A 27,068-nucleotide genomic window follows, 5' to 3' on the forward strand; every position below is an offset into this window, starting at 1 on the left:
TATAGAAATTGAAGTTTCATTTAATGGACTTGGTAATTTATATTGGGCATGAAAGGTTCTTCCACCAAGAAGTAAATTTGCAACAATTCCTATAGATGCTGTGGGGTAAAACAGTAACACCACAACCTCTAATATAATGTATTAAAACTTTATACAGATATCTTTTTCCACTACCACCTGGACCATCCAAGAAAAAGTATTTGGGGTGTACAGTTTGATCTTAGATGGCTGAAGTTATAGTCTGAAAGGCTTCCAACTGTTCATCATTCAGAGAAGTTATGAAAACCTCTGCCTGTTGTCGCTTGTACAATTCATCACATATATTTGCATTCATTAATAAAGGATAGTCCAGAAGTTTGAAATGTGAACATTTCTTTCCATGCAATGTGAATACCTCCTGAATTTTGTTAAAGGCATGCATTTCACAGTTTACACAAGCACCTTCTCTTCCGTGTAAATTCCAACAGAAATCTTCAATAAAATGAGATTTATTCTCATACCATAATCTGTCTGCAGCAGAAGGACATCTGAAGACACATATGTATGCAAAAAGTTGCCGTAGTTGTTTGGGCATCATCAATTGTATCTTTCCAGATAGTGTTGTCAAGTAATAATCCTCGGTGTTTAGCAGCTTCATGAAATGTATCATAAGTTACACCTCCTACAGTTCGCAGATCATCAAAACTTATCGCACCTTTTACATGCAGAAGCAAAAGTCTAAGGTAATATCATTCTGGTTCTCTAAAGCTCACAGTGAACAGTCTACCTAATACTTTATTCCCACCCTTTCGGCGTTTTGTCCACAAATAATTATTAAACACATAATGTTGTGGAATCTCCCAATAATAATAATTATGTGTGTCAGAATCTTCTCTATTCAATAAGAACCAAGCCATAAAAGTTTAGTTATGCCTTTTAGCCCTATCTAAAACTTCAGCAAAATCATCAGTATGAAAATACAAATTTTGTTCTTTTGGCAAATGAATAGCTAATCTTGTGATTGCATGGGATTGGTCATGCATTCGAATTGCAAAAAGTCTCCAAACAACCTCAGGAGCGCTCACATACCTGGAGTCAATGAAGTCCTGTACTTCATCATGATTGATAATATTTTTTTCAGAAATTTGAAAATTTGCACAATCGTGCCCTTTATATATGTATTTAAATAAATATTTGACACTTTTAATTGATCTGCAGACTTCAACATTTATATGACAGTTATATTTAAGGCACAAATACTGGTTATAAGGGACAATCCAAGTGTTATCAACAACTTTATTTCCAATAGACATGGTGCTACCAGATCTTCATTTGCAGTTGGGATATCCATCAATATTTCCAATGGTCACATTTTGAAATTCTTTTGGATATCCCTTTTAACATTTTCCATTTTCCATACATGGACTATTGGGATTTTGTATTCCACATGGTCCATGTACCATATTTGATTTTACAATTTGAAAAAGTCACGGTACTGGTCTTCATCTCGAATTTCTGCCTTAACTATATGGTCAATGTCATCTTCTGTTCATAATTTGGATTCACTTTCTAATATCTATAATATGTGAGCATGATGCAGTCCACGTTTCTGAAATTCAATGACATGAATCTTAGCTATTATTTTGCCTAATAAATGGAATTTACATATATCATTTAAAAGATTGTTCAGCTTAATATTAAAAGCTCTGGCTACCAAGTCAGGTCTGTTTTCAACTTTTTGCCAGCATTGTAAATTGTCTGTAATATCTGTCCATTTGGGGTTGTATGTCATGGTTATGAATAAATCAGGCTTGCCATACTTCGTTACAATTGCCATAGCATCCTGATATCGCTGCTGCATATTTCTGGGACTACCCTCAAAAGATGATGGAAGTATTATCATTTTACCAATCGTCACATGGTCATTTTCAGATCTAGATTTGAGATAATCCATCAAACCACTATATTTTTCAACCTCAACTTAGATTGGTTTGCTTTAATGAAATTTATCTGATTGTCCTCCATTTTTTAATATGAATCCACAATAAAGTGTTGAGTTAACTTTCCTGCATTTAAAATAGGATTGAACTTGTCCCACACAGAGATGAAATCCATAATACTGCATTTGTGTGACTCGTGTCCTTACATTTCATCTAATATTATTGTCGATTACACTGTTGTCTCTGAGTCTTAATGCAATATCTGTTCCCCAGCCTTTTTCACCATGTGGAAAAAGAATAGGATATGTCATTGCATCTAATGTATGAAATAGGATACTGATTTGTTTCATTTTAGTGGCATTCGGATTATTGGGATCTGGTTTACAATGAATGAGCAAGTCCCTTTCAAAAGGAGGTTCTCCATCTTCATTTCTGAATATGACAGCAACCTCAGTTACATGAGGAGAATTACATCTACCCGAGTCACTGTAACGATCATATTTAATCACCATTGTTACTTCCATGGGAGCAATACCTTTTGCTTCTGCTTCAGATTGGGCTTCCTTTTCTACCTCATGTAGCATCTTGTACGATTTTATTAATTCATTTATTTCATGCATGAGGTTGTTGATGTTGATCATGAGTCTTTCTGAGCAGCCCGGGTTTTCTGGCATTGCTAATCTTTTACTTGTGGCTTCAGCTGTATACAAAATATAGAGTTGAGCAAACTTCTGAGAAACACCATCCGAAGAATGTAAAGTTCCAGTACAGTGATAAACTTGTCCGTGTATTCTAAAACAGTATGGCCCATATCCTGATGGCGATGCAATATTTCCACCTATGGAAGCAAAAGCAAAAGAACTATTTATGGAATGAATATTTTCCATGACATTTTTACTGTCAAAATCTTCGTTTGTCATTAATCTTTTTAAATATGTCAGGTATTCTGGAAAATGTATATCATTTGGACAGACTTTCCCTTTGCTACAACATCGAGTAAATTTTCCATCGGATGGTTTTTCATGAGAGAAATTTAGGGATAGGCAAAATTCACATTGAACAGTCATTCCACCTCAATTATGTTCGAGGATGGCATCCTCAGGTACTCCATTTTCGCTGAGAAGGCAGTTCCTACCAGTATTGGCAGTACTTGTTGATGACTGTTCTCTAGACATATTTTGTTGTCGCCACCACCTTCTTTCAACTTCAAAGGCACATTGATCTTTAGACCTTTTATGTTGACACCGGCTTTTTTCGGCTTCAGAGTGATGTGTTTCCAATAGCTGCTCTTCAGATACATTCTGTCGCAGGTGCTGCCTTCTTTCAAGATCAGATGCATGCTGCTCTGCAGACATTTTCTGTTGATAATGCCGGCATCTTTCGGCTGCAGAGCTACGTTGTATCAACAGTTGTACTTTAGACATAGTCCCACCTCCCTGCTGTCACAGTCTGAGGTGCAGGTGAATGAGAGTCCTGGCTGTCAGGCTGCTGAAAGCTGTCTGACCAACAGCTGATTCTGGCTGATTCTGTGGGGGTGGGACTTCCTCCTCCCTGCTGTCAGTCTCCATGGCAGGGATGAGGTAGCTGTGGTGACCCAGGATGCCAAGCCTTCCTGCCTGCTCTCCTCTGGCTCCATGGCTACAGCCAGCGCTGCCATCTTTGTCCTGTCAATTTGCATATTCCCTCCTTATTGGCTGTGGGCATGGCCATCTTTATTGCGAAGTGACTGTTAATATGCATATTAGTCTTTTATTAGATAGGCTAGCCAAGATATGGAAGCAGTCTAGGTGTCCATTGACAGATAAATACATAAAGAATATATATATATATATATATATATATATATATATATATATATATATATATTCAGTCATAAGAATGAAAACTTGCCATTTGTGACAACATGAATGAGCCTATGCTAAGTGAAATGTCAGATAGAGAAAGACAGATACTGTGTTAGTTTATTTATCTGTGGAATCTGAAAAAGTAAAACAAACAAACCAATAAATAAAAACAGAAACAGAATCATAGATACAGAGAACAAACTGATCATTGCCAAAGGGGATTGGGTGGGAGTATGGGCAAAATAGGAGAAGAGGATTAAGGGATACAAGCTTCCAGTTATAAAATAAATAAGTCAGAGGCATGTAATTTACAACATAAGGAATATAATCAATAATATTGTAACAATTTTTCATGGTAATAAATGATTACTAAACTTATGGTGGTGATCATTTGGTAAAATATACAAATGTTAAATCACTGTCTTTTATACTGGAAAATAATATAATATTCTATATCGACTATACTTCAATTTAAAAAATCTACTAAGACTTCTAGATATCAATAAATAGGTTAATTTATGCAACAATAACAGCAAAAATTAACTTCATACATGTAAGGTACTTAGAATGACACCTGACATGAATGATAGTTATTATTATCAATACACTACAATACTAGAAGATAAAGTTTTCTAAGCAGCATTTGAATTAAACATTTATTTCCTTTATTCTTAGCCTTTTACTCTAGAGTCAGGATAGGTAGGCTCCCAACTGGAATATTTTAGAAGGGACAAAAATTGTTCATCTTCAGAATTTATGTAAATGGAGCTCTATTACTACAAGGTGCAAAAAATAGAAGTATGTGATTTTTTTTTTTTTCTGACTAACATTGACTCTATATTCTGAAGGTAGGTATACTGCTGCCACCCATTTGCCCACTGTATGACTTTTAATAAGTTCTTTAATTTCTCAAAACTTTGTGTGTTTTTTTCATGCATGGAATTGAGATAATACCTACTATGTTTCAATGTTAGAACTACCTAGCACTGTGCCAAACATTGTAATTCACAACAAATATTCCTTAAACATTATATTTGGTTCAGAATACAATACTTGATAATAATCCCTGTCTTCCAGTGTAGTGGTTAGGGATAAATTAAAGGAACAAATAGTGTGGCATATGCTATGTTAGACATAAGGCCACATGCTGAAGCATCACGGGAGGGCATCTAACCCACACTGGAAATATCATGGAAGGCCGACACCCTGAGCTGAGTCTTGCAGATGTAAGAATCAATGGGCAAAATAAAACAAGTATTCAGGCTGATATCACATTTTCTGTGACCCTTGATATATTCCTTTCATTTGACTTCCTCTTCTTTAGTATTTTCTTTGCCATGAATATATATATATATATATATATATATATATATATATATATATATATATATATATATATAGCCAGTGACCAGAATGCTGTAATGACTGGAATGACTGGTCACTATGATGCCCACTGTGGCCAGCGAACTGGCCTGATTGGGGGTAGGGCTGGCCGATCAACTTCCCGCGGCCCCTCCCCCAGGCTGGTCTCACTCCCAATTGGCTTCTCCTACCCCAATCAAGGGCAGGGCAGCCAGCCCCTCCCCTCATCATCCTCTATACCCCAATAGGGGGTGGGGCCAGCAGGTCGAGCTCCTGAAGCCCCTCCCCCTGGCCTGCCCCACTCTGCCCCTGATGGGCCCCCTTCACCCCGATCAGTCCGCAGCCCCTACCCCCATGTGATCTCTCCCCTTACCCCAATAGGGAGTGGGACTGGCTATCAGCCCCCCCGACCCTGATTAGGGGTGGGGCCAGCCAGCTAACCACCCATGGCCCCTCCCCCTGGCCACTGGCCCCCGATCAACCATTACTCCCCATTCAAGAGTGGGGTGGGCCCCATCCCTGAACAGCCCCCACCAACCTGATTAGCCTGTGGCTCCTCCCTCCAGCCAGCTCTGCCCCTGATAACCCCCCCCAATCAGGGGTAAGGCCAGTGGCTACTGCCTGTGGCCCCTCCCTGAGATGGGCCCGTTCCACACCAATTGGGCCCATCAGCCAATTGTCTGCAGCCCCTGTCCCTGGTTTTCCCAGGGACCCAATTAGGGCGGGCCAGCTGGCCAACCTCCTGCTGTCTTCTCCTCCCAACAGGCACGGCCCCAATCCGACTGATCAGGGATGGGCTGGCTGGACCCCATTAGTGCACCAATTTGTGCACTGGGCCTCTAGTATCTAATAAAGGATTTGCATCAAGAATGTATAAAGAACCTTCAAAACTCAACCAGAAGAAAATAAAGAACAATTAAAAATGGGTAAAGGTCTGAACGAACATTTCACCAAGAAGATATGTGATAGCAAATATACACATGAAAAAATATGCTCTTCTTAAGCAGTTATTAGGAAAATGTGAAATGAAACCACAATGAAATTTTACTATACAATACTAGAGGCCCAGTGAACAAATTTGGGCACCTTGAAAGGAACTGTGGGCCACGAGGCTGTGATGGGCACAGGGGCAAGTCCCAGCCCATCCTCCATGCCCCTGCCCAGACCCTCCTGACGCAGCCCCTGGTCCCCTGTCTTCCAGCAGCCCCACTCCCACCACTGCTGCTCCCACACGCTAACGGCACCAGCCCCGCTCCCATCTGCTGATGGTGCAGAGCAATTGGGGCCAGCGCCAGCAGCGTGTGTGAGTGGTGTCTGCTGCCCGGATCACCTCTCAGGAGCAGGAGGAGGTAGAGAAACCCTCATGGGCGATCAGGGTTGGCAGCCGCCTCTCACACCCGCTGATCATGCTGAGCGATCGTGTTGGCGCCTGCAGTGGGTGTGAGCAGGGCCATCACTGGCAGCAGCTGCAAGTGGTGGGCTGCCATCCTGATGATCCATCAGGAGCAGGGGGAGGTGGAGAAACCCTGAGGGGTGATTGGGGCTGGCAGCCGCCACTCACACTCAATGATGGTGCCAAGTGATCAAGGCCAGTGCTGGGCGCCAGAAGCGGGTGTGAGCAGGGCCAGTGCCTGCAGCAAGTGCAAGCACTGGGTGGGACAGCGGTGCACAGAAGCAAAGAATTTTCAGTAACCACAAGAGGCTCACCCCAATAACAGAAACCGGTGCCCTGCTTTGGTCTGGGACTCCCTGCTCACCTGCTCCATCATCCTGCCATGGCTGACACCCACCATTTTCCATGCTCTGCTGCCTGCTGCTGACACCTTCATGTTCCACACATGCCCCTTGGTGGTCAGCACACATCATAGCAACTGGTAGTTTGGTTGTTCTGCCATTAGGTCTATTTGCATATTAAGGTTTTATATAGATAGATTAGGATCACTAAAATTCTGAAAACTGATGATAGTACCAAGTGTTGAAGAGGATGTAGAGGAACTAGAATTCTCATATACTCCTGGTGGGAATATAAATTCTTCAACCAGTTTGGAAAAGAATTTGGCATTTGTCTTAAAAAGTTCATTGTATATCTACCTTATGATCCAGTCATTCCCCTTCTGATTACTTACCCATGAAAAATGAAAGCCTATTTCATGCAAAGGCATATATGAATATTTATAATAGCATATTGATAATAGGAAAAAATGTAAACAACCTAAATGTCTATTATCAGTTAAATGGGAAAACAAATTCTCTACACAATGGAATACTACTACTTAGCAATAAAAATTAATGAATTGTTTCTCAGAATTGCTGTGGCTATTCGAGGTCTTTTTTATGTTCCAGATGAATTTTTGGAGAGTTTGTTCTAGACCTTGGAAATATGCCATTGGTATTTTAATAGGAATTGCATTGAATCTGTACATTGCTTTGGGTAGTATGGACATTTTAATGATGTTGATTCAACCAATCCATGAACAAGGTATGTTCTTCCATTTGTTTATGTCTTCCTCTATCTCTTTCTTCAATGACCTGTGGTTTTCTGAGTACAGGTCTTTTACATCCTTAGTTAAGTTTATTCCTAGGTATCTTAATTTTTTTTTGGTGCAATGGTAAATGGGATTGTTTTTATTCATTTCTCTTTCTGTGAGTTCATTATTGGTGTATAAAAAGGCCATAGATTTCTGGGTGTCATTTTTTTATCCTGCTACATTGCCAAATTCATTTATTAGGTCTAGTAGTTTTTTGATGGAGTCTTTTTGATTTTCTATATATAGTATCATATCATCTGCGAATAAGGACAGTTTTTCTTCTTTTCCAATTTGGATGTCTTTTATTTCTTCTTCTTGTCTGATCTCTACGGCTAGCACTTCCAGGAATGATGAAAGTGGGCATCCCTAACTTGTTCCTGTTCTTAGGGAAATGAGTTTAGTTTTTGTTCATTGAGTATAAGGTTGGCTGTAGGTTTGTCATGTAAGGCTTTTATTATGGTGAGGTATGATCCCTCTATTCCCACTTTGCTGAGAGCTTTTATCAAGAATGGGTGTTGGATTTTGTCAAATGCTTTTTCTGCATTGATTGATATGATTATGTGATTTTTGCCTCTCAGTTTGTTTATGTGATGTATCACATTTATTGATTTGCAGATATTGTACCATCCTTGCATCCCCAGAATAAATCCAACTTGGTCATGGTGTATATTCTTTCTAATGTAATGCTGAATCCGATTTTCTAGAATTTTGTTGAGGATTTTAGCATCTATGTTCATCAAGGATTTTGGCTTATAGTTCTCTTTCTTTATGGTGTCTTTATCTGGTTTGGGGATTAGGGTAATGCTGGCTTCATAGAAAGAGCTTGGAAGTGTTCCTTCCTCTTGAATTTTTTGGAATAGTCTGAGTAAAATAGGTTTTAGTTCTTTGAATGTTTTGTAGAACTCCTCTGTAAAGCCATCCAGACCAAGGCTTTTTTTTTTTTGCTGGAAGATTTTTGATCGCTGCTTTAATTTATTCAGTACTTATCAGCCTATTCAGGTTTTTTTATTCTCCTTGGTTGAGTTTTGGGAGCTTGTATTTTTCTAAGAATATGTCCATTTCATCTAGGTTGTCCATTTTGTTGGAATAGAGTTGTTCATAGTATTTTTTCATAATCATTTGTATTTCTGTGGGATCAGTTGTTACTTCACCTCTTTCATTTCTATGTTTGTTCATTTGTGTCCTCTCTGCTTCTTGGTGAGCCTGGCTAGAGGTTCATCAATCTTGTTTATCCTTTCAAAGAACCAGCTCTTGGTTTTGTTGTTCTTTTGTATTGTTTTGTTTGTTTGTTTGGTCTATATGCCCTTTATCTCTGCTCTGATCTTTATTATTTCCTTCCTTCTAGGCTATTATTTCCTCCCTCTGGGCTTTTCTTGTTGCTCTCTTTCTAACTCATTGAGTTGTAGGGTTACATAATTTATTACCATTTTTTCTTGCTTTTTGAGATAGGCCTGTAGAGCTATGAACTTCCCTCTCAAGACTGCTTAAACTGTGTCCCATAGATTTTGGGTACATTTACACAATGGAATACTATGCTGCTATAAAAAAGAAGGAACTTTTACCATTTGCAACAGCATGGATGGAACTGAAGAGCATTATGCCAAGTGAAATAAGCCAGTCAGAGAAAGATAAATACCACATGATCTCACTCATATGTGGGATATAATGATCAACATAATTTTATGAACAAGAATAAATTCAGAGACAAATGGTAGGGAAGTGGGGGAGATTGAGAGCAACCAAAGGATTTGTAATGCATGTATATTAACATAACCAATGGACACAGACACTGGGCAGGTGGGGGTTGTCCGGGGTGGAAATGGCTGCGGGGGCAGTATGGGGGTGGTGGTCAATTGGGGAAAAGGGAGACATATGTAAAATTTTAAACAATGAAAAAAGAAAATAAATAAAGACAGGGAGAAAAGTCTCAGTAGTAGCTTGCCTAGATGACTTCATTTCCAGGCAATAAAGCAATGTGAGCTTCTAAAATAATTAATGAATTGTTGATATATGCTACAACATATTTGAATCTCAGAATAGTTATTCTTAGTAAAAGTAGACAGACCTAAATGATTCCATTTATATAAAACTCTAGAAAATACAAGATAATCTTTAGTGATAGAAAGCATGGTTGTCTGTAGGAGAAAGAGGAGGGAGGGGTATTACAATGGAGCAAGAGGAAAACTTTAGGGGATTATGGATATGGTTACTGTCCTAATTGTTGTGACGCTTTCATGGAGATGATATATATGTATACATACATTCATGTACTTTAAATATGTGTAGTTTATTATATATCAATTATAACTCAATAAATATGTTCAAAAGATAAAGAAAAAACAACAAAAGAGTAGTTAAATTGCTAATATTTATATCTAGAATTATACAACCTCTGCAGTCTAATTCAAACACTTATCAATACAACTTAAGCACTAGTGAATAGGCAGTGCTTTTATGGTCTCATATCACTACTACTCTTTCCCTTTGGGATAATATAACAAGTAAAGATTATGACCCAGTCATGTTTTCCAGGTCTGCATATAACCTCAAATAGTTCTACTATCTGTACTCCCCTGCTCAATTCCATACATCTGTAACCTTTTTTTTTTTTGGTCTGCAAATATTTATTGAGCATCTAGTATGTGCCAGACACTGCACTAGGCAGGGGTGGGATGGGGGTATCAGATAGAAGAGTGAGTAAGACATGGTTCTTGCCCTAATAAGCTCTGGTGGTAAATAGGACAAAACAACATCCAACATCTAAATATGAAATCAGCAATATTGGTTTTCCATGCTCTAGTGCCCTTCTGCTCTCTTCCTCATTCTCCTTAATAGAGAAAAGATTAATCAAATATGGGGTTGCCATTCTCCAATGTCAACAAGCCTCTGGCATGGATGAAGTAAGTGCCTGCCTACTTACTCCCTGAGGTTGCAGGGAGCCAAGGCACCTGAAAAATTGGAGCCTTTCTTGACTGTGGCTATTGCCTAAGCTCACAGCCTTTATCAGAACTCTGGCTCTCAACCTGCCTGAAAACATGAAGATCCTTTGGATAGCGAATCCATCGAAAGGTCCACTTGGATTTTCACCTCTTCACCTACCTTGCTTCTCCTAGTCCCATACATATAGAACAAAGCCACCCCTTTCCCTGGCCATGCCTCCCTTGTTTCCCTGTGACTATCCTCTAACCTTCACCCCACACTCCCACTCCATCCACTGTCAATCTGGTTGGACCAAACCCAGATTTTGTGCTTCTAGGAGTCCCTTGGATACCCAGGGCCAGTTCTTCAGAATAAGGAACAAGGAGAAGCTGACTGTTCCTAGAGTAGTCAGGAGTGGAGACTCGGGGTTATGAGAGAATACGCAGGGGTTGGAACTGCCAGGTATCTCAGCCCAAAGTCTAGGGACAAAAAGAAAAACTGAACATTTCATCTAGTTATATGTCAAAGTTTGAAGAATTAGTCATTTATATTCACTTCCTCATGAATGCCTCCTAAAGACCATAAAACACAGTTATTTCTGTGTAGATGATTCAATATGTATCAGAATAAGCTATAAGTGCATTTGATCACCACACCAAATTCTGTTCTTAAAAGCTCCAAAGTGATTGCTTCTGTACAATCATGTTAGGATACATATTTTTTAGGGCACAAGAAAGTGATATCACATTGTGGTAATATTGAAGCAAGAAGAAAATCCTTGTAATTTTGAAGGTTAATAAGCTGAAAAGGTATAATAAATCCAGAAAATATTTTCCTGGACTTTTGAATTAAACAACTTTTGATATCATACAACTTTAGTTTGGGAATGCAGAAGAGTATATCTGTTTAATGCATTTTAAAAAATATGTTTTTGTTGCATTTTAGAGAGGAAGGGAGAGGGAAAGAGAGGAAGAGAGAAACATCAATGAGAGAGAAACACCTATTGGCTGCCTCCTGCATGCTCCCTACTGGGTTCTGAGCCTGCAATATAGGCATGTGCCCTCCTGACTGGGAATCAAACTGACGACCTCTCCATGAATGTGACGATGCTCAAACAACGAAGCCACACTGGCCAGGGCTATTTATTGAAATTTTGACACTTGAAGGACTTTTACCGTCCTATGATGGTTAAATCACCTGTTACTTCCACCCTGAGGAGAATCTTTGTGATCATGATGTCAAGACACACACAGTGATCTGTGTGTTATCCCTAGGAAGAAGGGTGGGTACCAAAACAAAAGTATATGTAGGCAAAAGAATATTCCTTTGCTCCAAAGTTATTTCTGTCTTCTGAGAACCGTAGAAGACATAGACCACTTTCCAAATCTTCTTGGTTCTTTTGGAGATAGGGACACCTTAAGATCACCTGATGTTGGGAGAGTTATCTCTTGACTGACAAGGAGAGGGAAAAGTTACAATTATGTTATGAGTGGGTTTCCCATAAAGCTTGGCATTCCAGGAAACCCAAGCAGTTATGAGGCTACTGTATCATGGGGTTCCAATACAGAACCAACTCCTGATGGAGCCTGCTGTGTACATCCTAAGTGCCAGGGTAAAGTGGTCTTTGAGAGAAAGCTAGGCCACATCTAATATTCCAAGTCATTTTTGCTACTTTCTAAAACCTGGACATTCTCTGTCTCCATTAAATTTTGTTAAGTTTACTTAGGATAATTGATTCTGGAACTTTAAAAAATTTACTGAAAAGGAGGGAAATAACACTGTTTTTTTCACTGTGCTATGCCAAGTTGTAACATTTTCTATTCAAGACCAATGAATCCTATCCCTGGATTCTTCATGTTTTTTATATTTAAAGTTGTTCAGAGAATGAGCACCACATTTCAATTTAAGAGGCTGTTCTATTATTTACCAAAGTTTAGTGCAGTATATAAGGATGGAATAAACATTGGCTGAGAGTTAATCACCCAGGGCCTCATTTTCCTCTGTAAATGAAGTGGGTTAAACCACACCTCTAAGCCCACACTCTAAACTTCTTCCTATTTCTGACATTTGATGATTTTAAAATGTATTTATGTATTCATTCAGTCATCAAGCACTTATTGAGTATGCACCATGTGTTAAACACTGCACTGACAGGGGTGAATTGGAGGTTCCAATACACGAAAGAATAAGATATTCTCTCAGCTTTTAAGAAGCTCTAATGAGTTTTCTTCTTGTGTCACCTTAAAGGCATTATGCCTTTTATTTAAGAAATGAGGAGCCATTGGTGGTTTGTTTGGGGGTGGGGTGGGGAATTAGTCATGTTCACATTTAGAAAGCCCAATCATCCCAGTAGAAACCATTGAAGGCGCTGTTGCAGTGGTTCTTGGCTGTAACAGTGATGAGGAGGACTTGAGCTAAGGAAGATGGAGAAGGGACCCACCTATTCAACAGCTAGTGAGCAATGTAGAATCAGTAAAACTTGAGGGCCCCTTACGTGTGTAAGATTATAACCACTATTGAGTATGCAAAATAGTATGAGGGTCTGCCTTTGCCCTCATAGCTTCAGGAGACAGTTCAATGCACCATTGAAAAGTCAAGCAAAACAAAGATTTTACTGTGTAGTAACAAGGCTGGGAGAAATATTCATAAGACAGAAGGGTCTATGAACCTAGTTGTGATAATAAATTCCACTCCATCTAAAGTAATGCAAACTACTGTAGGAGTTCATGGAAGGAAATAAATCTGCACCAAATGGAGTGGTCAAGTAAGACTTCTGAAAAGAAGGGGTTGGCAGATCTGCAGTAGGGGAAGAAATATGCAAAGGTAACATGGCATTGTTTGGGAGTGACAAATGATTTGTTTGTGGGATAGTATATGGTTGGGTCAGAGAGGAGTATGAGATAGATAGTTAAACTATAATTACAGATCATGTTGGATTAGATAGATTGGTGTCAAATCTGGAAAGGTGCCAGAAGTTAAGACTATTCTGAATATAATGAGGAGCTGTTGAAAAATTTTTGAGCTAGAACAGAAAATATGATATAGATTTAGGAAATGAATTTGATGTCAATGTGGTAGATGGATTGAAGTAAGGAGAAAATTGGGGAAGTCAATTAGAAGGCTGTTGTAGCATATTGTATATGATCATTCTGCCCTGTTGCTTTCCCTTCTTATATATTGGCACCCACATAGGTACACACACTCTCATACCAACTAATTTTGTATTCTCTGGGTCACTGGTGAAACAGGATCCTTATCTGTCTGGGTCCTGAGTTCAGTTTCAGAAGCCTCAGGTTAAATAGACATTTCTTGATCTTGACACACAGAAAACTTTTCTTTTGGTGTTGGTTCAAGGCACCTAGATCCTCCCCCAGTGCCACTAGTTGAAATTCACATTGTGATCAGCACAGAGATCAGAGTCAATGATACAGTTGCCTGGCATGAAATTCTTATGTCACCCCATTGTTTTTCTTGAGATATCCAAGATTTTCCCCTAACATTTACATAAAATATAATATCTGCAACTTCAGGTCTGCTATGTTCAGCAGATATAACAGGCCCTAAAACCACAGTGACTTCTGGAGAGGAGGTAGTCATTACAGATATTCACACAATTAGCTCAGGGTTGGGAAAATTATCTTCCTAGGGCAGCCTCCCATTGATTTCCTAGAATGTCAGAGCTAGAGTTCCTTAAAAAATCATTCTCCTGTGGATGAGGTGACTGAGATGCAGAGAAAATAAATATATTTTCCTAGATTACCCTGATAAGTAGTGACAGAACTGAGACTAGATACAGTTTCTTAAACTCCTGGTCAGCTTTCTTTTCATTATATTTAGCTCTTAAAGCAATATTTTTCTGATCCCAGTTGCTGCACCCTAGATAATATTTTGTTCTTATGTGGTCAATTTTCAGGAAATTGAAAATTTAAAGATAAGGAAGATTAAAAATGATTAATCAGCTACTTACAATTCCAAGAGAAAGTAATAAGAGGTAACACCTTGAAGATTACAGACTGCCCTAGGGCATAGCAGCAATGGCAATAAAATAGTTGTTGTTTTTATGGAATACATTTTGATGTTCCTAACACTTATCTTTTATTTGTTTGTTTTTAATGATTGTTCAACAATTCAAATCTCTCTTTTAATTAAACTTTTAATTTTAAGTTTATAGGTTATCATGCAGCTATAAAAATTAATACAGAGAGATCCAAAGTACAATTTATCTGGTATTCTCTTATGGTAACATGTTGAAAAATTATAGTGTAATATTACAGAATATTGACATTGATACAGACAACATACAGTATATTTCTACTAAAATAAGGATTCCTTATGTTGCTCTTTTATTGTCATACTTACTTCCCTCCTGTGCTTCTGCCCCCCTCCCCCAGCTTCCATAACTCTTGGTAACCACTAATCTATTGTTCATTTATATAATTTAGTCATTTCAAGAATATGTAAATTGCATCTTATACTGTACTAGAGGCCCAGTGCATGACATTCTTGCACTAAGGGGTGTGGGGGTCCCTCAGCCTGACCTGCACCCTCTCCAATCTGGGAGCCCTCAGGGGAGCCCTCTCCAGTCCGGGAGTTTCTGTCTGTCTTTGCAATCATATGAGCGAATTGTCTGAGACCCCAACTCAGTTTGGTTTGTTGCTCACAGAATAATAGAGGCTATTTTTTTTCTTTGCTTCATTGGTGGAGATTTCCGGGAAGTTTTAGGATATCTTTCCTTTAATTTTTCCTAGACACTCTGATTTTACTTATGCCTCTCACCTTTGCTTTCCCTCCATCCCCCACCACAACAGTAACTTGCTCCAGGCTCACTTTGCTCTAGTGTCTAGGACAGGGGTGGGCAAACTTTTTGACACGAGGGCCACAATGGGTTCTTAAACTGGACCAGAGGGCTGGAACAAAAGCATGGATGGAGTGTTTGTGTGAACTAATATAAATTCAAAGTAAACATCATTACATAAAAGGGTACGGTCTTTTTTTTTTTTTTTTTTTTTTTAGTTTTATTCATTTCAGACAGGCCAGATCCGGCCCGCGGGCCATAGTTTGCCCACAGCTGGTCTAGGAGATCCGTCTGCCACCAGAACTACTATTCCCATAATTCCTGGTGCTACCCACGAACTTGGTTTTCCTTTCCTGCTCTGTCTCTGTCCCATGGCCTCCCACTCTGCCAAGTCCTCCAAGCCTCCAGTTCTCCTGCTCTGCTCTCCGCCCAGTGCCTGTGTATGCAAATTAACCCACCAAATTTGTCAGGTTAATTTGCATACTCACGCCTGATTGGCTGGTGAGCATAGCAGAGGGACAGTCAATTTACATGTTTCTCTTTTATTTTATAGGATAACGTTTTGGAATTGGATTTCTTTCCACTCAGCATAGTTCCCTGGAGCTTCATCTAGGTTGTTGCATATATCAATAATTTCTTGCCCTACCCAATTTTGCTCAGTGGTTAGAGTATTGACCCACAGACTGAAGGCGTGTGAGTTTGGTTCCAGTCAGGGCATGTGCAGGAGGCAACTAATTGATGTGTTTCTCTCACATCAATGCTTCTGAGTCTCTCTCTCTCTCTCTCTCTCTCTCTCTCTCTCTCTCTCTTCCTTTTATTAAGTTGATTGGGGTGACATTGGTAAATAAGATCATATAGGTTTCCAGTGTACATTTTTATGATACATAATCTGTATACTGCATCATGTGTCCACCACCCAAAGTCAAATCATCTTCCATCACCATATATTTGGTCCCCTTTTACCCTTTACTACCCCCACCCCTTTCCCTCTGGTAACCACCATACTGTTACCTGTGTATGAGTTTCAGTTTTATATCTCACATATGAGTGAAATCATACGGTTCTTAACTATTTTCTATTTTGGTCATTATTATAGGTTCAAAGTGATATCTTTTTGTGGTTTTACTTTGTATGTTTCTAGTGGCTAATGATGTTGAACATCTTTTCATGTATTCCATCTGCATATCCTCTTCAGTTAAATGTTCAACTTTTTATGAATTTTCTAATTGAATTGTTTCCTTCTTTTTGCTTGTTTAATGTTGAGTTTAGATAATTCATTATATATTACTAGAGGCCCGATGCACAAAATTGATGCAAGAGTAGGCCTTCCTTCCCCCCAGCTCCCGGCAACAGCTTTCCTCTGGCACCCGGGACCCAGGCTTCCCTTGCAGCCCCAGCTTCATCTGGAAGGACGTCTGGTCTAATTAAGCATATTACACTTTTATTATTATAGATAACTATGTGCATTTCGGCTTTTAAAAAAGTTTTATTGAATTTAGTGGAGTGACATTGATTAATTAAATTATATAGGTTTCAGGTGTACAGTTTTATAATACATGGGTAAAAAAAGTTGAAGGAATTAAGAAAAACAACAACACCACACACCCTCATAGACACAAACAACAGTATGATGATTATCAGAGGGAAAGAGGGGTGAAGGGAAGTACAAGCAGGTAAAGGGAGTATAAATGGTGACAGAAGGAGACTTTACTTTGGGTGGTGAACACACAATACAATATATACATGAGATATTGTTTGATATTTGATTTGCAAATATATTCTCCCAGTCAGTGGCTTATCCTTTCTTCCTCTTTACAGGGTCTTTCTCATAGAAAAATGTTTTTAATTTGATGTGGTCTAATTTATTAATTTTTCTTTTCTCAATTGTGCTTTTAGTGTCAAGTCACAAACTCTTTGTCAAGTTCTATTTCCTAAAGTATATTCCTAAAAGTTTTAAGTTTTATAGTATACATTTAAGTCCATGAACCATTTTGAGTTAATTTTTATATAAGATGCAAGACGGGCCAAGGTTCTATTTTATGTTTTGTCTCTATGGCTGTCCACTTGCTCCTGTCCTATTTGTTGAAAAGGATCATTCCTCCATGGAATTGCTTTTGTATCTTTGTCAATAATCATTTGGGCATATATATGGGTCAATTCCTGGGTTCTCAATTCTGTTCCATCATTCTATGTGCCTTTAACTCTTTCAATATCACAATTTTGAGTACTGTAGCTATACACTAAGTCTTGAAATTTAGTAAAGAGATTCTCCAATTTTATTCCTATCTTTCAAAATTGTTTTAAGCTATTGTAATTCTATTGTTTTTTCAAATAAAACATATAATAATTTTGTCTTTATCTACAAATAATCTTGCTGGGATTTTAAGTGGGATTATGTTAAACCTGTATATTAATTTGGGGAGAATTGACATCTATATATACTAGTATATATACATATTGATTTTAGAGAGGAAGGGAGAGGGAGAAAGAGGTAGAAACATCAATGACGAGAGAGAATCATTGATCGGTTGCCTTCCACACACCCCACACTGGGGATTGAGCCTGCAAGCCAAGCATATACCCTGACCAGGAATCAAACCATGACTTCCTGGTTCGTAGGTCAACACTCAACCACTGAGCCATTCTGGCCAGGCAAGAATTGACATTTTTACTATGTTGAATCTTTCAACCCATAAACACAATATGACTATCCATCTATTTAGATATTTTTGGTTTCTTTCAACACCTTTTTGAAGTTTTCAGTATACAATTTCTGTACATATTTTGGTAGATTTACACCTAAATATTCATTTTGATCAATTATAGGTTGTACTAGAGGCCTGATGCACAAAATCTGTGCAAGGGTAGGCCCCGGCTGCCTCGGCCCTCACAAACACTGCCCTGGCTGCTGCCTCGGCTTTATCCAGAATGTGTCCTGGATGGTCATTCCCCTGTTCAGCTGTTTGTCCATTCAGTCAATTTTCATATTATGCATTTATTATTATAGATTGTATTTTTCATTTTGGTGACTTCATGTTCATTGCTAGTATATTGCTAATTATTGATTTTAGTGTGTTTGTCTTATATCCAGTGATCTTGCTGAACTTGCTTACTAGTTCTAGGAGATTTTATTGTATGTTACTTGGGAATTTCTATGTAGACAATCATGTTATCTTCAAAAAGAAAAAGTTTTATTTCTTCCAATCCATATGTCTTTTATACCCTTTTGTTGCTTTACTTCACTGATAAGAACTTACGGCATTATGTTTAGTAAGGGTAGTGAGAACAGACATCCTTGCCTTGATTTTAGTGGGAAAGCAATCATTCTTTCACCATTCAAAATAATGTTAGCTCTAAGGGTTATTTTTAGATGCTCTTTATGTTGAGGAAATTCCCTTCTGTTCCTTTTTTCCTGAGAGATATTAATCATGAATGGATGCTGAATTTAGTCAAATTCTTTTTCTGCATATATTAATATTACCATTGATTTTTCTTCTTTAGCCTGTTAAATATGGTTGATTAATTTTTGAATGTGAACTTATAATATGATTGATCACTCCACTAAGTTGAGTAACCATCTGTTATTATGCAAAGTTATCACACAATTATTGACTATATTCCCCTTCATCTTTTTCATCCATGATTTCTTATGAAAAAATTGTGTCATTCAAATTGTTTCCCTTCTATAAGTAAGATGTCATTTCTTTCTCCTTGCTTTCAAGATGATTTCTTTGTCTTTAAGTTTTCAGAAATTTTACTATGATGTGTCTTAGTGTGGATTTCTTTGGCTTTTTTTCTTGTTTAGGATTCATTCAGCTTCTTGAGTGTATAGTTTTATATCTTTGGCCAAATTTTGCAAGTTTTCAAACACTATTCCTTAGAGTAATTTTCTCATCTTGCCCTCTTTATTCTCTCCTCTGAGACTCTAATGATATGAGTGTTAGAAATCTGAGACTCTTTAATTTTTTCCAGATTATTTCTCTCTGTTGTTCAGACTGGGCAATTTCTATTGTTCTTTCTTTAGGTTCACTATTTTTTCCCCTTTGTTCCCTCCATTCTGCTGTTGAGATCATCCATGGTGTTTTATTTCCCCTCGTTTTGGTTATTGCATTTTTTAAAGGTTTTATACTTTGCATTTAGTTCTTTCTTATATTTTCCATTTCTTGCTGAGGCTTTCTATTTCTTATCTGGGACTCTATTCATTTGTTTCAAGCATGTAAGCCATTGCATGTTGAACTATTTTTATGGAGCTACTTCAAAAAAATATGTCAGACATTTCTAATATTTCTGTAAACTTGATGTTAGCCCCAATTAACTATCTTTTTTCCCAACAGCTTTATTGGCATATAATTGATATACAAAAGACTGTACATATTTACTATTGACAATTTGATGTTCTTGGGCATATTAAACTCTTGTGATACCATTCAGTTTGAGATCACGATTCTTAGTGTGATGATTTTTTTTTTTTACTTGAAACCTGAATATATTTGGTACTTTTATATGGGAATCCAGAACTTACTTAAATCTTCTGCTTTTTCTGACACTGCTTTGGCAGAGCAGGGGAATGCACCTTGTTACTGCAAGGTGGAAGTAGAAGTCCAATTTCTCTACTTAACCTCCTTTGACACTTAAAGTTGAGTGGTATCTTCATTATCATTGGGTTAGGGTGGCATTTCTGGCTCCTTACTACTGATAACTACTTGGCTGGGAGAGGTAAGAGTGCCTCATTACTGCTTTCCACATGGCATCTAATGACACCATGGGGTGGAGTGGCCTTATGACTGCTGGTCAATGGTGAAAGTTCTTACTTTCTACTAGGCCTCCTCTGACTTCACCAAAGTAGGAAGAGAGAGAAGTGCCTCATTACTGCTGGTTGTGGGCAGAAGTCCAGGTTCCTCATGTAGTTTGCACTGACACTGTATGGAATGAGGGTTTCATCTCGTGACCAGCTGGCAGCGATGAAAGTCCTAGTTCCTTATGTGGCCTCTTCTGACTCCAGGCTGGCTAAGGTGTTGTGCTGCCTGGTTACAGACCCCACAGAGTGGTAGCCTCCCTACTGTCTTTAAGTGGCATGGATGGGAGTAGTGCCATTATTTATTTTCTGTAGTGGAAGGTAATAGGAGAAAGTAAATCTACTCTTCCCACAATCAGAAGTAATCCAAACCTCTTTTAACAAAACTTAATTTACATGTGTGTACTCACATACCTTTTTAATTTTTGGTGTTTTTCCTGAGCCTCTGGACATCAATTGAGTGTCCTGAAGTCCAATAGCTCTATACTAAAACACTGTCTTGCCTCTGATCAGCACCACCAGAAATTCTAAAGAAAATCCTATTTACTTATTCCAAGAAGACACATTACATTGGCATAAGGCAGTGCAGTTATGTATGCATTGCTTAATAACAGAAATACTTCTGAGGGACACTTCAGGTGATTTTGTCATTGTGTAAACATGAATGAGTACACTTAAAAAAATTAGATGGTATAACTTATTATAGACTTACATCATGTGGTGTAGTCTATTGCTCCTGGGCTACAAACCTGTAGAGCATGTTGCTGTACTAGATATTATAGGCAATTTTACCACAATGGTAAGTATTCATTTATCTAAACACAGGAAAGGTACAGTAAAAGCATGGTATTAAAGAAAAAAAATGGCATTTACCATGAATGAACTTTGCAAGTCTGGGAGTTACTTTGGGTGAGTCAATGAGTGAGTGGTGAGTGAATGTGAAGGCCTAGAACATGACTGTACATCACTATAGACTTTATAAATACTCTAAACTTAGGCTATTTTATAAAAATATTTTATAAAATGATTTTTACTTCTTCAATAATAAACTAAACTTGGCTTTCTGTAATGTTTTTAGTTTATAAATTTTTTTTTTTATTTTTAACTTTCCTACTCTTTTTAAATAACACTTAGCTTACTCCACAAACACATTGTACACTGTACAAAAATATCTACTTTCTTTATATCTTTATTCTATAATTTTTTTTCTATTTTTAATTTTTTATTTTTAAAAATATCAACATTTTTGTTAAAAAATAAGACACAAACACACACATTAGCCAGGGCCTATACAGATTAGGATAATCAATATCACTCTCTTCTACCTTCACATATTGTCCTACTGGAAGGTCTTCTAGAGCAATAATACACATGGAGCTGTCATCTCTGAAGATACCAATGCCTTCTGGAATGCCTCCTGAAGGACTTGTTTGAGGCTCTTCTTGAGGAGGTGTCACTCATTTCAGAAATGTGTTTATGGTTGTTTGCTTGTGTGTGTGTGTGTGTGTGTGTGTGTGTGTGTGTGTGTGTGTGTGTGTGTTTATCATGGACCTGCTTGTAAGCAGATCAGGTACCATGAACATCCCTCTCTATTAACTTTAAAACAGGGGTCCTCAAACTATGGCCCGGGGGCCACATGCAAATACAAATATTGTATTTGTTCCCATTTTGTTTTTTTACTTCAAAATAAGATATGTGCAGTGTGCATAAGAATTTGTTCATAGTTTTTTTTAAACTATAGTCCGGCCCTCCAATGATCTGAGGGACAGTTAACTGGACCCCTGTTTAAAAAGTTTGAGGACCCCTGCAAAACATTTGTTGTTGGAGTCCAGGTTTTCAAATTTTTTAACAAGCTTGTTGAAGTCGGCAAAAGCTTCTGCTAACCCCTTTACTGTGAATTTTCTTGGAGGTTCTTCTTCATTTTCTTCTCCTGCAGTGTCTTTTTCTCTTGCCTCTTCTTCAGATATGTGTTCCTGTTCCAGTTCCAACAAGTATTTATTAGCCAATGCCCCAGACTTGTAAAATTTTGCAACTTCCTCATCCTTGGTAAATCCTTTAAAGTCTTATAGGTTGGGCTATGGTGTCATTAAGCAATAAGAATTTTTCAGTTCCATTGCAATCTTAAGACTACTAATGTATATGCAGTCTATCATTGACTGAAATGTTTATGCAGTGAAAGATTGTATTATGGATTGTTTAGAAACACAAACTCTAAAGTCAGTCACCTTGGGTCTCAGTCCCAATTCTGTCTCTGTGTAATCTTGGGCAAGTCATTAAACTCTCTATTCCTCAGTTTCCTCATGTCTAATTTATATAATGGAATACTATGCAGCTGTAAAAAAGGAAGAACTCTTACCACTTGCAACAGCATGGATGGACCTGGAGAGCATTATGCTAAGTGAAATAAGCCAGTCAGAGCAAGATAAATATGACATGCTCTCACTCATATGTGGAATCTAATGAACAAAATAAACTGATGAGGAAAAATAGATCCAGAGACATAGAAGCATTGAACAGACTGTTGAACATCAGAGGGAAGGTAGGGAAGGGTGAGAAGGGATCAACCAATGAACTTGTATGCATATATGCATAACCCCCCCACACACAATAGGGTGGTGAAGGCCTGGGGTGGAGGGCAGTGGAAGACTGCAAGAGGTCAATGGGGGGAAAAGGGACAATTGTAATACTTTTAACAATAAAGATAAAAAATATTTGTCTCATAGGATGGGAAAAAGAACTAAATGAGCTAATATCTATAAAAAATTATAATAATATCTCGTTTACTATTGGCCAAAATGATATATAATTTAAAGTAGCATTATTTACAATAGCCAACATATGGAAACAACCTAGGTGTCCATCAACAGACAAATGGATAAAGAATACATGAATTATATATGCAATGGAATATTATGGAGCAATAAAAAAGAAAGAAATTTTGCCATTTGACACAATAAGGATGACCTAGAGGGTATTATGCTAAGTGAAATAAGTCAAAGAAAGACAAATACTATATGATTTCACTTATATGTTGAATCTTTTTAAAAATATGTTTTTGTTGATTTTAGAGAGAGAGGAAGGGAGAAGGATAGAGAGATGGAAACATCAGTGAGAGAGAAACATCGATTGGTTACCTCCTGCATACTCCCTACTGCAGTTCGAACCTACAACCCAGGCATGTGCCCTGACTGGGAATCGAACCAGTGACCTCTTGGTTCACGCTGGTTCGAGGTCAATGCTCAACCTCTGAGCCACACAGGCTGGGCTATGTTGAATCTTGACAAAAGAAAATAAATGAATAAACAAAACAAAAACAGACTCATAGAAACATAGACCAAAGGGATGGTTACCAAAGGTGAAGGGAGCTTGGGGGAGTGGGAATGGGTAAAAAAGGTTAAGGGAAATATAGAAAATCATATTGTGATAAGTTTACACATTGACATTTTATTACTAGAATTAGTGGAGTGATCACATTATAAGGTATAAAAAATATCAGATCACTGTATTGTACACCAGAAACTAATATAATATTATAATATTGCCTACTATGTATACTTAAATTAAAAATAATATAAAAATAACATGGAGCTGCAGCTGCCATGCCAGAGGAAGTATCTTCCACATCTTATGCCTTAAACCTTTGGAATATACAGGGTGAAATGGATTTTGGACGGGATCTAAAGTAACATTGTGCCCCAAAGAACTATTTGCAAAGATAAAAATAACAACAGTTATTATGATTAGTAGAGTGATGATGACCACACTGAAAATTAAAAGAATTATTTAGAATTAATGTAACTATATTGGGTTATCTGCACCAACAGAAATGCTTTCCTTGTATTGATGGTATTAATCTCCTTTTTCTCATACTCATTGTCTTTGTCTTCTAATCAGAACATTATTTGGGTTTCTTCATGAATGAATGTTTCCCAAATAGCTATTACTTTTAAAAAATATTAAAATATCAAATAAATGCTCATTGCCTCTCAAAAAATAAAATAAAATAAAGAGAAAAAACTTTTTAAAAAGAACAAAGTATTGTGCTTGCATTCTATGCTATTAAGAAGGATGTCTTCTTTTTGCCTTCCCTCCAAGCTCTGAACCCCGCCCACCCCTCCAGTCTCATCTCACAACATTGTCTTCTAGTTATCTCCACTCCAAGTACCCTGAATTTTGTTTACTTGTGTCTTTTTAAAATTTTTTATTTACTAAATTGATTCAGTTTTTTAAACATATCACATACTCTATCAGCTCTGGGCCTCCACATTATATCCTACTCCTCAGATCTCCTTGCGTTGTGCTCTTAGTACCATCCACTTCCTCTACCATTTGTATCCTTGACCTCAATGGGGGGGAAGTTTTATAAATTTTTTAATAAATTTTGGAGATTAATCCTTATCAGATGTATCATAAGTAAATATGTTCTCCCATTAAGTGAGTAAACTTTTCATTTTGTTGATTGTTTCCGTTGCTTTGCAAAAACTTTTTAGTCTGATGTAATGCACTTGTTCATTTTTTCTTTTGTTTCCCTTGCCTGAGGAGATATGTCAGAAAAAATATTGCTACAAGAAATGTCTGAGATTTGACTATGTTTCCTTCTAGGATTTTATGATTTTGAGTCTAACATCTAAGTCTTTAACACTAGATTGCCCAAGGAAGTGATTTTGAGTGCTTTTTAATTTCAATTAGAAAAACAATCAACACTAATAAAAGAGAAAAATGGTAATTGGCGTACGAGCTACCCTTTTCATTGGCTAATCAGGGCTATATGCAAATTAAATGCCAACTAAGATTGGCAGTTAACTGCCAACTAAGATTGGCAGTTAACTGCCAACAAGATGTCGGTTAATTTGCATATGTAGGCACAATGCAGGGAGGCGAAAGGGAAAGCAGGAAGAAGCCCCCTGCCACTGACAGTGATCAGAAACCCAGGGGGGAGCTAAGAGCTGGGGGGCAGGGCAAAGGCGGCCCTGGGGCTGCCTTTGCCCTGCCCCCCCCAGCAATGATCGGAGAATCAGGTGCCTTTTCCGCCCTGGCCAGTGATAGCAGGAAGTAGGGGTGGAGCCAGCGATGGGAGCTGGGCACGGTCGAAGCTGGCAGTCCCAGGAGCTAGGGGTCCCTTGCCTGGGTCTAAAGCGAAGCCCACGATCGTGGGGCCGCTGCAGCTGCGGGTCCCCGCTGCCTGGGCTGGACGCCTCAGCCAGAGGCGTCCTGCAGGGGCAGAGGCGGAGCCCGCCGATCGCGGCACCCCCCGCTGCCACTGCAGGTCCCCGCTGCCCGGGCCAGACACCTAGGCCAGAGGCGTCAGGCCTGGGCAAGGGGCCGATCCTGCAATTGGAGGGTGATGGGGGTCAACGCCTGAGGGCTCCCAGTATGTGAGAGGGGGCAGGCTGGGCTGAGGGACACTCCCCCCCGCCACCCACTGCACGAATTTCGTGCACCGGGCCCCTAGTTATGTATATAAAGACACAATGTCTTAGAATTTTGTGACTTTTTGTACAACATATAAATGCGTTTATTAATAATTGGAGTGACCTCCCCCCTCCTTCATTTCCGGTATATATGTATGTGTTATACCTATATTGCCCAAAAGCAGTCATTTTGACTGCTTGGGAAATTTTAAATAATCAAATGACTCTTATTGAATTGAGTAAATTTCTTATATGACCAGTTCGGCTCTGTATTGAAATAACAGTTTTCATTTTTTTTTCGATTACCATCACATGATAACATACAAGTACATGATAAATTGTCTATACTTGATAAGTTGCAGTTGATCAATAAGCTAAACTAGTACTTGTTATTCGAATCTTTATGCAGTGATACTTGTTCTAATAAGTTGTTTATTTTATTTCTTTTGCGCCCTAAATTCATGAAAGAAATGTCGAATAGAAGTGAGTTATTGGAAAAGGTAAGGAACATAAGTGAAGAGTGCTCCGATATTATTCTTTCACAATGCAGTCATTTTGACTGCTTTTGGGCAATATAGGTATATACTAAGTTTCAGTCTTTCTAGTGTTAATCATTTTGAGTTTGTGTATGGTGTAAGAAGATGACCCAATTTCATTTTTTTTACACATATCTGTCCAATTTTACTAACACCGTTTATTTCATGGACTATCTTTACCTCATTGTAAGTTTTTTGTCTTCTTTATCAAATTGAGTATAAAGGTGTGGGCTTATTTCTGAGCTCTCTGTTCCATTAAACTGATCTATATGTCTGTTTTTGTACCAGTACCATTCTGTTTTGATTACTATGGTCTTGTAGGTAGTGTAGTTTGATATCAGTTAGAGTGATTCGTCCAACTTTGTTATTCTTTCTCAAGATAGCTATGGCTATTCAGGGTCTTTTGTGGCTCCATGTAAATGTTTTGATTATTTGATCTAGTTCTATGGAAAGTGCCATTTGTATTTTGATAGGAATTGCACTGAATCTATAGATTGCTTTGGGTAGTATGAACATTTTAATTATGTTCATTCTGCCTATTCATGAACACCATATATGCTTCCACTTATTTGTATAGTCTTCAGTTTCTTTCTTCAGTGTCTTATAATTTTCTGAGTGGAGGTCTTTTACCTCCTTGGTTAATTTATCTCTAGGTATTTTCCCCTTTTTATTTATTTTTTATTTTATTTTATTGTTTAAAGTATTACAAATAGTAGTACATATGTCTCCTTCCCCCCCCCCATTGACCTTCCCCCGGCCACCCCTACCCCCTGGCACATGCCTTTACCACCCCCCATCCCCAGTGTCTTGCGTCCACTGATTATGCTTATATGCATGCATACAAGTCCTTCAGTTGATCTCTTAGACTGTAGTTTGATAGTCTGTTTGATAATTCTCTGCCTCTGTATCTATTTTTGTTCATCGGTTTATAAAGTTCTTTATTATCCAAAAGTGAGTGA

This window comes from Myotis daubentonii, chromosome X (assembly GCF_963259705.1).
Source record: "Myotis daubentonii chromosome X, mMyoDau2.1, whole genome shotgun sequence".
NCBI classification, from domain to species: Eukaryota; Metazoa; Chordata; class Mammalia; order Chiroptera; family Vespertilionidae; genus Myotis; species Myotis daubentonii.